This window comes from Mustelus asterias, chromosome 28 (assembly GCF_964213995.1).
Source record: "Mustelus asterias chromosome 28, sMusAst1.hap1.1, whole genome shotgun sequence".
NCBI lineage: Eukaryota > Metazoa > Chordata > Chondrichthyes > Carcharhiniformes > Triakidae > Mustelus > Mustelus asterias.
The window spans coordinates 12,126,594-12,142,015 of NC_135828.1; positions in this window are offsets into that span (position 1 = coordinate 12,126,594).

A 15,422-nucleotide genomic window follows, 5' to 3' on the forward strand; every position below is an offset into this window, starting at 1 on the left:
AATCCTGCCTGCCAAGAACATCTCGTGACCTCTTTTTGCCCTTCTAACTCCCCGTTTGAGTTCTTTCCTACTCTCTCTGTATTCCTCCAGAGCTCCATCTGTTTTCTGTTGCCTGGACTTAACGTATGCCTCCCTTTTCATTTTAATCAGATCCTCAATTTCACTGGTTATCCACGGCTCTCGAATCCTACCTTTCCTATCTTCCCTTTTTACAGGCACATGCCTATCCTGCAGCCTTATCAATAGTTCCTTAAAAGACTCCCACATGCCAGACGCGGACTTACCCTCGAACATCCTCTCCCAATCAACATCCATCAACTAATATTCTAATGCTAGTTGCAAAACATTCATATTTAGAATGGAGATTTATTAAAATCCCTTAATACTTGATCCAAAAACATAGACAGCACCTTCCACCTTCCCTCAGAGTCCCATCAAATCTTGCCAGATACATGCTGCAAAATTGCTCCTTGACTAATGCATGCTAAACTGAAACATTTTCTTCTCAAAACCTGCTCAGGATTTAGCTGATAAGCAGCAAGACCTGAGAATGCTGTTGAGAGGCGCAGTTAACTGCATCTTGGCTAATTTGGGACACTCCTGCCAAGTGATTGAAGACAATTTTCCCACACAATTCCTTCCTCGCACTCCTAAGTCTTCACTTCAGGCATCTGTCAAAAAGTAATGAAATCTACTTTAAGTATTCATGATACTCAGAGAGACGCTAGAGGCACACGCACAGTTTACTGTGCATCTACATCAATGTTACCACAAGTCCAATTAAATTCTATAAACCGTAGCAGACACATAACAATGGCAGGTTGGGAGTGAAGTAGGAATCAGGTGCCGGGATCAAGAGATTGAGATGGTTGGATAAACCATGAAAGAGAAGTGGTTTACCGCTTCATGTAGACCCCGCAATTTGTGCAAGTGGGTTGGAGACTGACCCGATGCATCTGCTATTTCCTACGATAGGTAATGCATTGAATTTTGCTGGAAATGTTTAAGAAAGATGTCAGTAATCATTACTTTCAGTGAAAAGAACTATCATCAAGCCGTACAAGAAGGTCACTTTCTTGTCATTCAACGTATCAAATGAAATTTAGAACATGAAATGTAACTAAAACATCAGCCATGAGATTTTTTTTTATTGCAGGTAGTGAATTCCAGTGCGGGCCACAGGAACTGTTTCTCTTTGCAAAGATGTGGAGACGCCGGCGTTGGACTGGGGTGGGCACAGTAAGTAATCGCACAACACCAGGTTAAAGTCCAACAGGTTTATTTGGTCGCACAAGCTTTTGGAGTGCCACTCCTGATAGTCACTCACCTGAAGAAGGAGGAACACTCTGAAAGCTCATGCTACCAAATAAACCTGTTGGACTTTAACCTGGTTTTTGTGAGACTTCTTACTCTCTTTGCAAAGACAGGGAAGGGGGCCCAAGCTGCTTTTGCATGTCTCACTCACCGTATCTCCTCGAGAGTGGAGGATTACTGATTCCCGGGGCTGCATTTCGTAGCCAGGAAGAAAGTTTATTTATTAGTGTGGCAAATATCTCTGCATGGAGGTCAGTGACCAGTGGAGTGCCCCAGGGATCTGTTCTGGGACCCTTGCTGTTTGTCATTTTCATAAATGACCTGGATGAGGAAGTGGAGGGATGGGTTGGTAAGTTTGCTGACGACACCAAGGTAGGTGGTGTTGTGGATAGTTTGGAGGGATGTCAGAAGTTGCAGCGAGACATAGATAGAATGCAAGACTGGGCGGAGAAGTGGCAGATGGACTTCAACCCGGATAAGTGTGTGGTGATCCATTATGGCAGATCCAATGGGATGAAGCAGCAGTATAATATGAAGGGTACCATTCTTAGCAGTGTAGAGGATCAGAAGGACCTTGGGGTCCGGGTCCATAGGACTCTTAAATCGGCCTCGCAGGTGGAGGATGCGGTCAAGAAGGCGTACGGCGTACTGGCCTTCATTAATCGAAGGATTGAGTTTAGGAGTCGGGAGATAATGCTGCAGCTTTATAGGACCCTGGTTAGACCCCACTTGGAGTACTGCGCGCAGTTCTGGTCACCTCATTACAGGAAAGATGTTGAAGCCATTGAAAGGGTGCAGAGGAGATTTACAAGGATGTTGCCTGGATTGGGGGGCATGCCTTATGAGGATAGGTTGAGGGAGCTTGGTCTCTTCTCCCTGGAGAGACGAAGGATGAGAGGTGACCTGATAGAGGTTTACAAGATGTTGAGAGGTCTGGATAGGGTAGACTCTCAGAAGCTATTTCCAAGGGCTGAAATGGTTGCTACGAGAGGACACAGGTTTAAGGTGCTGGGGGGTAGGTACAGAGGAGATGTCAGGGGTAAGTTTTTCACTCAGAGGGTGGTGGGTGAGTGGAATCGGCTGACGTCGGTGGTGGTGGAGGCAAACTCGTTGGGGTCTTTTAAGAGACTTCTGGATGAGTACATGGGATTTAATGGGATTGAGGGCTATAGATAGGCCTAGAGGTGGGGATGTGATCGGCGCAACTTGTGGGCCGAAGGGCCTGTTTGTGCTGTGGCTTTCTATGTTCTATGTTCTATGTTAAATAGGCTTACATTAACACTGCAGTGAAGTTACTGTGAAAATCCCCTCGTGGCCACACTCTGGCGCCTGTTCGGGTTACGCTGAGGGAGAATTTAGCATCCAACCAGCACGTCTTTCGGACTGTGGAAGGAAACCGGAGCACGCGGAGGAAACCCACGCAAACACGGGGAGAACGTGCGGACTCTGTACAGTGACCCAAGCCGGGAATCGAACCCGGGTCCTTGGCGCTGTGAGGCAGCAGTGCTAACCACTGTGCCACCGTGCCGCCCCAGATATTATTTGACGTGTTATCACCAGGGCTTTGTATAGGTGGAGCAAACCTTCCTCCATTTTGTACTCTACCCCTCATGTTCTAAAGACTAACACACTATTGTCCTTTTCAATTGGAGGTGGTCAGATGGTGGTCTTAGAGGGGATTAGAGTTGGCTAGACCAGGGTGGGCATTGCTGAGGTTGGGGTCTAGAGTTGAGGAGACGGCCACCAGTGATGGAGCAATAGATACCGGGGATGGGCAAGAGGCCAGTCTTGGGAGCAGTGCAAAGATCACGGACAATGGTGGAGGTGGAGGAGGTTACACAGATAAGGAAAGGCAAGGCAATGGAGGGATTTATGATGGAGGGTGAGAATTTTACAATTGAGCTACAACTGGAGAGAGAATCAACTTGATCACTGAGCACAGGAATTGGTGCAAGCTCGGATATCGGCAGCAGAATGCTGCATGGCCTTACACTTGAAGAGAGTAGAATCTGCGTGGCCAAGGGGGGGAGCATTCAAATAGTCAAGTGTAGAGGGGCAGGCAATGGGGTAGTGGTATTATCGCTAGACTATTTAATCCAGAAACTTAGCTAATGTTCTGGGGACCCCGGGTTCGAATCCCGCCATGGCAGATGGCGGAATTTGAACTCAATAAAAATCTGTAATTAAGAATCGACTGATGACCATGAAACCATTGTCGATTGTTGGAAAAACCCATCTGGTTCACTAATGTCCTTTGGAGAAGGAAATCTGCCGTCCTTACCCGGTCTGGCCTACATGTGATTCCAGAGTCACAGCAATGTGGTTGACTCTCAACTGCCCGCCAAGGGCACAAGGGATGGGAAATGAATGCTGGTCTAGTCAGTGACACCCATGTCCCACAAATTAATTTACAAAAAGGTAACAAAAGCATAAATGAGGGTTTCAGCAGCAGGGGAGCTGAGGCAGCATTGAGGCAGGCTGAATATGTTAATCGATTGATCTTACTCTTAAAATAGACATGGTCGCATTGACAGTGTCTCCTAATGGGTGGGGTATTTCTGCTCAGAAATAAATGATTACAGAAAATACCAAAACATCAGAAACCTGAAAAAAGAACTGAAAATGTTCAGTAGGTCAGGCAACCAGTGTAAAGAGAAAAACAGAATTAACATTTTTTAAAGCTTATCTGTTAGTCACAAGTAGGCTTGCATTAACACTGCAATGAAGTCACTGTGAAAATCCCCTAGTCGCCACACTCCGGCACCTGGTCAGGTACACTGAGGGAGAATTTAGTATGGCCAATGTACCCTAACCAGCACGTCTTTCGGACTGTGGGAGGAAACCGGAACACCCGGAGGAAACCCACGCAGACATGGAGAGAATGAGCAAACTCCACAGAGAGAGTGACCCAAGCCGGGAATCGAACCCGGGTCCCTGGCGCTGTGAGGCAGCAGTGCCACCACTGTGCCGTCCCCATTTGAAGTCAGTGACCTTTCCAGGCCGGTTTTGTGATTTGTGCATCCTTCTTGTTCTATCAACTAGCTCAATATTAAATAATGTTATATAAATGCCTCCCACTTTAATGGACAAGCATAGCCCAGTGCAATTCCATTATTTTTATTCATAATTTAAGAGATTTTTTATCCCTGTCCTTTTCTTGCGAACACAATGTACCAATTTTCTTTTGAAGACAGAATAATTGCGTACGATATTCCAGCTGTGGGTTTGCCAAGTGACTGAAGAGGAATTCAAATAATCCACTTTAATTAATGGTCCAAAGCTCTTCAGATGTTTCCCTATACTTAATTAACCCTATGGATGAAAGCCTTCTTGATCCACTGAGTGAATGATAAACAAGCACACCTCTGCTAATAGTTACCCAGTCATTATGAGCAAACGTCCAGCATGCTAACCAATGTGTTGTACCTTGTGATGACTACAATAAAGAGTTGTGAGCCATTTTCTTTATTTACCCCCAGGTTGTTTCATTGCCACTGTCGCGAGCAGAATGGGCGGCACGGTGGCACAGTGGTTAGCACTGTTGCCTCACAGCTCCAAGGACCTGGGTTCAATTCCCGGCTTGGGTCACTGTCTGTGTGGAGTTTGCTCATTCTCCCCGTGTCTACGTGGGTTTCCTCCCACAGTCCAAAGATGTGCAGGTTAGGTTGACTGGCCATGCTAAATTGCCCCTGAGTGTGCTGGGATGTGTAGTTTAGAGGGATTAGCGGGGTGAATGTGTGGGGATAGGGCCTGGAGTGGGATTGTTGTTGGCGCAGACTCGATGGGCCGGATGGCCTTCTTCTGCACGGGAGGGTTTTTATGAATATATTTTCGGTCTTAGTGCCATGACCAGGATGTTTTGTATGGGTGTGTTTTCTTACCCGTGGAGTGTGCATTTCAATTAGAGTAATTCAGCAGGAAGCTTTTGTGAGTTTAAAAATAAAGAAGTTTATTCTCAAACACTTATCCTGAATTAAATACAACAAACACTCTTATTCACACATACACACACATGCGCACCCACACACACACACACACACACACACACACACACACACACAGATTAGACACAGATAAGGGTCCATGCACTTTTACAGATTACTCAGTCCCTGGGTTACAATCTCCGGTCTCCCATGTAGCAAGCCTATAATTTCTTGGATGGTTTCAACACTTTAAAATTGAAGGGAAGGTCTTGTAAGGTAAAGGGATCACATCAGATTGTGATACCTCTGGCAGTTGAGTAGCTTGGAGGTTGGTTCCCAGATGAATTGGAATAGGGCGGGGGCAGGGCTGGCATTGGGGAGGAAGTCCTCCTCTATGATCTCTCATCTTCAAGGCATTGTTGTTAACCGTCTTGGCTGCTTGGTGACTTGCAGATAGTTTGTGTTGTGGCGACTGATGACTAACTGCAAGCAGCTCTTAGCTGACTTTTAAAATCAGGCAAAAACATGGCTGCCCACGTGCAGCGTACACGAGTTCAAGTCCTTCTGCAAATAAGCGGTGGTATTTGTGTCGATTTCACATCCTGTCTGGGCCGTTAAGGTTCACCCAGTCTAGTTTGGCTGTGAAATGTCATCATGATACAATGGTCTGGTGATAGGAGCCATTCACTTCCATTGGCTGCCAATTGAGTCTCAATCTTCCCTTTGGTCCATTATGAGGCAGGGAGTCAGGCAGTCTGGAAGTTCCATAGTCCTTTTCTGTTGTGCCACTCTTAAACAAAGAGATGTGTGAATTCCATGGATGGTGATTAATATACATATTTAATTAAGTGTACACCTGAGACCTGGACTGAGAGTAACTCATGTTCCAAAGATCACATGGTTTACTGCAGACATTTTAATAACTTGTTTGTGTTCAGTTTTCAAAAGTTTTGACCTAAAGTTTGTAATACACTAGGCCCGTATACCAGACATGGGGTAACCACCACCTTCATGTTCCCCTCCAAGCCACACACCATCCAGACTTGGAACTATATCGACATTCTTTCACTGCTGCTGGGTCAAAATCCTGGTTGGAGTCTGGAGTGAACTTCTCGAGAGGGTGAGGGAGGTAGATTCGATCGTGGTATTCAAAATCAAATTGGATTTCTATCTGGAATGAAAGAATGTGCAAGGTTACGAGGATAAGGCAGGGGAGAGGGACTAGTTTGAATGCTTGTTCAGAGAGCCAGTGCAGACCCAATGGGCCGAATGTCCTCCTTCTGCACTGGAAAGATTCTGTGAACTTGGAATTTGCCAGTCTGCAAAATTCAGTTGTCGACAGTTCTTTGCACTGAAGGCCAGTAGGTTCCAGGCAGACCAATGAGCATCTTGGATTGAGTTGCTTGTCCTCCAGCACTGATCGATGCTTATTTCTGGAAACAGAAGAGAACGGAGAGCTGGATGGGTGGCACGGCGGCACAGTGGTTAGCACTGCTGCCTCACAGCGCCAGGGACCCGGGTTCGATTCCCGGCTTGGGTCACTGTCTGTGTGGAGTCTGCACATTCTCCTCGTGTCTGTGTGGGTTTCCTCCGGGTGCTCCGGTTTCCTCCCACAGTCCGAAAGACGTGTCGGTGAGGTGCATTGGCCGTGCTAAATTCTTCCTCAGTGTACCCGAACAGGCACCGGAGTGTGGCTACTGGGGGATTTTCACAGCAACTTCATTGCAGTGTTAATGTAAGCCTACTTGTGACACAAAATAAATGTAAACATGATGGAGATGCCTGCGATGAAGCTCTACAAAAATCTTGGCACAAAAGCAAATCACTGCGGGTGCTGGAATCTGAAACCAGAAGAGAAAATGCTGGAAAACCTCAGCGGGTCTGGCAGCATCTGTAAGGAGAGAAAAGAGCTGACGTTCCGAGTCCAGATGAGTTCTGGACTCGAAACGTCAGCTCCTTTCTCTTCTTGCAGATGCTGCCAGACCCGCTGAGGCTTTCCAGAATCTTGGCACACCTTTGCTGACGTTCTTTGCAGGGGCACATTCCAGAGGAAATGGGTGATGTCCACAGATCACAGTTTAATTTTATCCACATTTACGTCAGCCTATTGGATTTTACAGACAGTTCTTTTATTCTCATCAGAGCGCCATTGTGGCAGCGTTTAACCTCCTCCGCTGGCTACACCAGAGCTCTCAGTGTTTTATCAGAGGCTGGAATCTGTAGTAATGAGATACCGATGGTGTTTGAAGACGACCGCCTCGTGCTATTTTTCACCTTCGTAAGTCTGATCTGAAACTTAGCTCCCAATTAGCAGGCCTGCCCATTCTAAGAGAAAGGACTCTCGTAGATATAGATAGCTAGATATAGGTCAAAGAGAAGGTTTCGGAGAAAAGTCAGGATTAGTGCTGATCACGAGGGTGTAACTGGTCAGCCCATTCTGCCCATTCTGAGAGGAGGAGTAATTAGAATGGAGAGCTTTGCATTCCCACTGTACACCCTCGTAACGTTCTCTGCGTCAATTCATCAAAGGGTTCCTAATGATATTCTCAGGCATCTTCCACAGTTGAGAGGTCCCCAGCTCAAGTCTCTTGAAGGCACTCTCAAATGAGGAGCTTAATCCCTTCAAGTGCTTTCGAAGAAACGACTCAATAATCATAATTTCTGGCACGAATCCCTCTAAATTGACAATCGTTTAAACCAATTTTATACCAGCGCTGCATTAGAGTAATTAATCTCAGGGCAGTTACTCCATAAAATAGGCTTCCTTTCCCCCACTTCATAGAATCCCTACAGTGCCGAAGGAGGCCATTCAGCCCATCGGGTCGACACCGACCACAATCCCACCCAGGCCCTAACCCCATAACCTCATGTATTTACCCCACTAATCCCCCCGTCACCTTACAGAGGCACGGTGGCACAGTGGTTAGCACTGCTACCTCACAGTGCAGGGGCCCAGGTTTGATTCCAGCCTTGGGTCACTGTCTGTGTGGAGTCTGCACATTCTCCCCGTGTCTGCGTGGGTTTCCTCCCACACTCCAAAGATGCGTGGGTTAGGCTGATTGGCCATGCTAAATTGACTCTAGTGTCAGGGGGATCAGCAGGGGAAATATGTGGGGTGATGGGAATAGGGCCTGGGTGGGATTGTGGTCGGTGCAGGCTCGATGGGTCGAATGGCCTCCTTCTGCACTGTAGGGATTCTACTGGCAGGGGAAATTGAGCATGGCCAATCAATCTAACCCGCACATCTTTGGACTGTGGGAGGAAACCGGAGCACCTGGAGGAAACCCACGCAGACACGAGGAGAATGTGCAAACTCCACACAGACAGTCACCGAGGCTGGAATCGAACCCGGGTCCCTGGCGCTGTGAGGCAGCAGTGCTAACCACTGTGCCACCGTGCCACCCTTTGAGACACATTGAGCTAAGGATTCTAACTTCTTCATACAACACCCAAACTGAACCAGATTGAGCAATGACGCTTCTGTGTCGGAGAGCTCTGACGAGATTCACCCTGGATGTGGACAACTTTGGAATCGTAATCAAGCAAAGATGATTCATTATAAGAGAGGGAATAAAAGTGCAGAGAGAGAGAGAGGAACATTCTGCTGTTCTGTCGCTCAGCCCTGTCCAAGCTCAGCTCCGTTTATTTGCAACCCGCCCCCGTGCTTTCCCCAATATAATCTGGAGGAAATAGTTTGACCTTGGTAACTATGCGATGCAGGAGTGCTTGATCTGGAAGCAGAGCTGGGAGATGAGACAACCGTCTGCTGCACACTGTACGAGACGGAGTTCTCAAAATCAGCTGGAGAGCTACAAATCTCCCAGTAAATGAAAAGACTTCAGACTCAATATCCGTCCTGTCAGGATCATCTTAATCTGGATATTGTGGTTTAAGGATTTTTAAAATGGATGCACTAAACGGCGCCCTGCGCAGAAAATCAGATGCAAGTACTCGAACGGTAATCCGCGAGATTTTTATGACAAGCGCTTTTCACTTGACAGCTTTCAACAGGTACACTTCCCAGTGAGGTGATATCGGTCAAAAGAAATGTGAAGGAACGCTGACACCAGGCAATTTAAAAGCACCGCTGCTTCTTAAAGGAAAGCTTCGCTGCTGAGGGAAAAACTTATCTGGTGCCGCATGACAAAACGCCATGAATCTTCTCGCAAGACTTATTGTATAAATCCTCAGATATTAAAAGGGATAACAGCTTTGATGGAAAGTGCTGAATGCAGATGGAGCCATGAATCTATTACAGATATCATAAATAAAACATGGGCAGTTTTATAGCAATGTGCGCGCCTCCACATTATTTTCTTTTTAAGTCACACAAGATGTTTCCCAGCACAGGGGGAAGATGGCTGAATCACAAGAAGCAAGGCAGCGGCCATGATCAGTCAAGTTGCCTTTCCTTTTCAAGAACTGTTTCCATTTTTTTTTAATGTTTGTCACCACTGCTTCACCACCTTCCTGAGGTTCAAGAAGCAGGTGGCGGAATTTGAATTCAATAAAAATATCTGGAATTAAGAATCTACTGATGACCATTGTCGGAAAAACTCATCTGGTTCACTCCAGTCCTTTTAGGGAAGGAAATCTGCCATCCCTACCTGGTCTGGCCTATCATAGAATCATAGAAACCCTACACTACAGAAAGAGGCCATTCGGCCCAGTGAGTCTGCACCGACCACAATCCCACCCAGGCCCTACCCCCATATCCCTACATATTTTACCCACTAATTCCTCTAACTGTAATTCCTCTAACCTACGCCTGGTCTGGCCTATATGTGACTCCAGAGCCGCAGCAATGAGGGCGGCACGGTGGCACAGCGGTTAGCACTGCTGCCTCACAGCGCCAGGGACCTGGGTTCGATTCCCGGCTTGGGTCACTGTCTGTGCAGAGCCTGCATGTTCTCCCCGTGTCTGCATGGGTTTCCTCCGGGTGCTCCGGTTTCCTCCCAGACTCCAAAAGATGTGCGGGTTAGGTTGATTGGCCATGCTAAATTGCCCCTTAGTATCGGGGGGACTAGGTAGGGTAAATGCTTGGGGTTATGGGGATGGGGTCTGGATGGGATTGTGGTTGGTGTAGACTCAATGGGCTGAATGGCCTCCTTCTGCACTGTAGGGATTCTATGATTCTATTCTATGATAGTTTGGAACTGTGTGTTCAGTTTTCAGGTTTGTCTCCATGACCCTGGTCCAGCTCAGCTGAATGTGCACAGTAAAGGGCCCAGACTTGCTTAGAAGCCAGTCCCCAAGTTTTCTTTTTCTTTTTACTGCTTCCGTCATGTTAAATTTCTTAAGTTCTGTTCAATAAGAGAAAACCATTTTAAAAACCCGTACCAGTGCTGTCCCCTCATCTGGTCAAAGGAATGATTGGACCCAACACCACTCAGATCAAGGGCAACTAGGGATGGGCAATAAATGCTGGCCCAGCCAGCGACGCCCATGTCCCACGAGTGAGTAAATAAGAAAAATGGCAATCACTTTTTGATTTGATTTGATTTGATTTAAAACAGAGATGAGGAGGACTTTCTTCAGCCAGAGAGTGGTGAATCTGTGGAACTCTTTGCTGCAGAAGGCTGTGGAGGCCGGGTCATTGAGTGTCTTTAAGACAGAGATAGATAGGTTCTTGATTAATAAGGGGATCAGGGGTTATGGGGAAAGGGCAGGAGAATGAGGATGAGAAAAATATCAGCCATGATTGAATGGTGGAGCAGATTCGATGGGCCGAGTGGCCTAATTCTGCTCCTATGTCTTATGGCCTTATGATTTGGTTTATTATTGTCACATGTATTAACATACAGTGAAAAGTATTGTTTCTTGTGCGCTATACAGGCAAAGCATACCGTTCATAGAGAAGGAAAGGAGAGAGTACAGAATGTAGTGTTACAGTCATAGCTAGGGGGTAGAGAAAGATCAACTTAATGCGAGGTAAGTCCATTCAAAAGTCTGATGGCAGCAGAGAAGAAGCTGTTCTTGAGTTGGTTGGTATGCAACCTCAGACTTTTGTATCTTTTTCCTGAAGGAAGAAGGTGGAAGAGAGAATGTCCGGGGTGCGTGGGGTCCTTAATTATGTTGGCTGCTTTGCCAAGGCAGTGGGAAGTGTAGACAGAGTCAATGGATGGGAGGCTGGTTTGAGTGATGGATTGGGCTACATTCACGACCTTTTGTAGTTCCTTGCAGTCTTGGGCAGAGCAGGAGCCATACCAAGCTGTGATACAACCAGAAAGAATGCTTTCTATGGTGCATCTGTGAAAGTTGGTGAGAATCGTACCTGGCATGCCAAATTTCCTTCTTCTTCTGAGAAAGTAGAGGCGTTGGTGGGCTTTCTTAACTATAGTGAATAGTGTATATAACGTTTGGCATTAACCCTGAAGAAAGACAGTTCAAGTGGTGTCTTTGTCTGATGATCATATCTTTTCTTAAATTAATTTACGGGATGTGGGCATCGCTGGCTGGTCAAGCATTTATTGTCCATCCCTAATTGGTCTCCATTTCAGAGGGCATTAGAAAGTCAATCGCGTTGCTGTGGGTCTGGAGTCACATTCACCGTTACACAGATTGCTGTATCACGACATAGCTCGTGTGTCTTTGCGTGTTTTAGCAGCACAGAGTTTGACTTGACGATTATGCGACCGTTGATGCGCAGAATGTACCGGAAGGAGCTTCATCAAATAGACAAGCAGTTACCAATGCGATCAGCACATTGTATTATCAGGAAAATTGGAAGATTCAGATTCATTATTCAGTGGAGCTTCATCGACACAAGACAATTCCCAGAGAAAGCGCATTAATCAACACTTCTTACATAATCACTCAGGGTGTGACTGTGCTACACACCGTGCTGAATATAACATGCATAAGGTGTGCCCCTCTTAGGCTCACAGTTCATTTTTACTCAACCACAATTTCAAGACTTGTGTGAAAACAGGAAGATGGATTATCAACAGTGTGCCGTTTGGCATAAAGCACAATCATACTGATTATCCAGAAAATGTACTTGGAACAGATTTCCCGCTGGAGTAATGGAAGCAACGTTTTGGGAGTGATTTTGTAGAGAGCTGGATTCTGTAAAGGGAAGTTATCTTCGCCCGCCCCCGGAGCGATGAACTACGAGCTGCCTCAAGTCGCCTGTTATTGTCCCTTCTTAGTTTGAGACCTTGTGGTCCTAGCAGGCCCACGGATCGTTCTTTCCCTCATTTTTCACTCACGTTAGTCCACCCATTTTAGGAAAATGTGGAATCTTCAGAGCAGCTCAGAACACAAGTGAAAATATTTGCTCGAACTGTCTCACTTATATCATAACACATTCTCTAACACACTTCAGTCTCCACAGACAAAATACCAGATGCAAAGTCAGGGTGTGACAGAAGGCCGTGTAACTGGCCTACTCAGTTTGGAATAGCCGCAAATAACCTCCTGCTCCGCCCAAGACCGCAAGAAACTACCAAAAGTCATGAATGTAGCCCAATCCATCATGCAAACCAGCCTCCCATCCATTGACTCTGTCTACACTTCCCACTGCCTCGACAAAGCAGCCAGCATAATTAATGACCCCACGCACCCCGACATTCTCTCTTCCCCCTTCTTCCTTCGGGGAAAAAGATACAAAAGTCTGAGGTCATGTACCAACCGACTCAAGAACAGCTTCTTCCCTGCTGCTGTCAGACTTTTGAATGGACCTATATTATATTGAGCTGATCTTTCTCTACACCCTAGCTATGACTGTAACACTACATTCTGCACCCTCTCCTTTCCTTCTCTATGAGCGGTATGCTTTGTCTGTCCAGCGCGCAAGAAACAATACTTTGCACTATGTTAATACATGTGACAATAATAAACCAAATCATATCAAATGGAGAAGTATGTAACCTGCAATCTTGTAAAATCTCTGATGATGCCAAGTTCTGATAAGAAGTGGTCTGATAAAGAAGTTATCTTTTGAAGGAATTGTGACCAATTATAAATAGCTGGGTGAAGGAAAAGTAATCTTGTTTTGAAACTTGGTAATAGGTAAGTGCGCAACAATGTGCAAATAGACATCGTGAGATGTACATAATGTTGGAGGCAACTTTGAACTCTCATCACTGGCGACAAACAATTAATAATGATCAACCACGGCTCCAGACTTCCTTTTCCATTAACTTCAATCAAGCTTCAGCAATGACAAAATATCCATTAGCAAAGGTGAGGAAAGAGTCTGGAGATGATTACTCTTTATTTACTGGAAGCATCAAGGTGCTGTGAAACTCACAATGCAGAAACTAATCGCATACATTCTTCAGTTTTGTTCACCTCGTCACTGAAAGGATGTAATTGCGTTTGCCAGGGTGCGAGAGGAGATTTACAAGGATGTTGCCAAAAAAGATTGGATAGGCTGGGGTCGTTCTCTCCGGAACAGAGGAGGCTGAGGGGAGATTTGATTGAGGGATTGCTTGGGGCCTGGTTGGAGTGGATGGAAAGGGCCGATTAAAGCAGAGGGGAGGTGAGTGACTAGGGGGGGGGGGGGTGATGGATTTAAAGCAATTGATAGAATGTGATTGATTGGGCAGCACGGTGGCACGGTGGTTAGCACTGCTGGCTCACAGCGCCAGGGACCCAGGTTCGATTCCCGGCTTGGGTCACTGTCTGCGCGGAGTCTGCACGTTCTCCCCGTGTCTGCGTGGGTTTCCTCCGGGTGCTCCGGTTTCCTCCCACAGCCTGAAAGATGTGTTGGTTGGGTGGATTGGCCGTGCTAAATTCTCCCTCAGTGTACCCGAACAGGCGCCGAAGTGTGGCGACTAGGGGATTTTCACAGTAACTTCATTGCAGTGTTAATGTAAGCCTACTCGTGACACTAATATAAATAAATAAAGAAGGATTGGGGGAAGAATATTTTCACCCAGTGTGGCAGGAGTCTGGAACTCACTGCCTGAAAGTACAGCAGAAACCTTCAACTCGTTTAAAAGGCGTCTTGATTTGCACCTCAAGTGTCGTAACCTGCAGGGCTACGGACCAAGTGCTGGAAAGTGGGATTAGGCTGGGTGGCACAAACACGATGGGCCAAGTGGCCTCTTCTGTGCTGTAACCTTTCTTAAATTCTATACAGCAACACATCCCAAAGGCATGTGATAATTATGTCAAAGCCAATTAACCACCCCGCAAACAAATCATGGCCATCTCTGTGCTGCCAATCTTCAGGGGAGAAGGTTCCCCTCTTTCACGCCAGAGTATAAATAGCTTCTCAATTGGAACGTGCAGAAGAAATCAGAATTGGAGAATGACATACCATAACACAGCCCGCCCAACTTTCCATGAACTCCTTTCGACAGAGGCGCGTCTGCACGGTTTGAGTGAGTGCAGTGACCTGTAGACGCCCTGTGATAGTTACTCAAGGAGACCAGGCACCCAGAAGTGTGCTTCTGAGGATCAAAGCTGGAAGCTTGCACTTGGCTTCCTTCCACAGATGTTGACTGAGCTGCTGAGCACTCGCAGCAACTTCTGACTTTCAACCCAATTCCCAGCTTCTGCAGTCTTTTCCAGCCTGGCGACAGTGTTTGATTGGCTGCCAGTTTTGGAGTAACCCTATTCTTCTTCAACATGATCTTGTGTCTTTGTCAACCTCACCTTTCTTGCTATCCCAATCCTTTCTTGTCTTTGCTCACGTTTTGTTATTTTGCAGCCACATCACTTGCCTCAGCGCGGTGGCACAGTGGTTAGCACTGCTGCCTCACAGTGCCAGGGACCTGGGTTCGAATCCCAGGGTCACTGTCTGTGCGGAGTCTGCACGTTTTGCCGAGGTTTCCTTCGGGTGCTCCAGTTTGCTCCTACAGTCTGAAAGACGTGCTGGTTAGGTGGATTGGCCGTGCTAAATTCTGCCACTCTCTGGCGCGGACAGGCGCCAGAGTGTGGCAACTAGGGGATTTTCACAGTCACTTCATTGCAGTGTTAATGTAAGCCTACTTGTGACACTAATAAATAAACTTGATTCAGTATTGTCACAGGTACCGAGACACAGTTAAAAGTAGCCTGCTATCCATATAAATCAGACCATACATAACTCACAAAAAGTCGCCACACTGCAGTGCCATCTTGATACATGGATATGGGCAGTGTGAGCAGTAACACATCCCCATTCTCTCTCCACTCCCTGTGTTGTAGGGACTGGCTGCAAGTATTTTAGGGCCTTGTGCCGAGGTCAGGTTT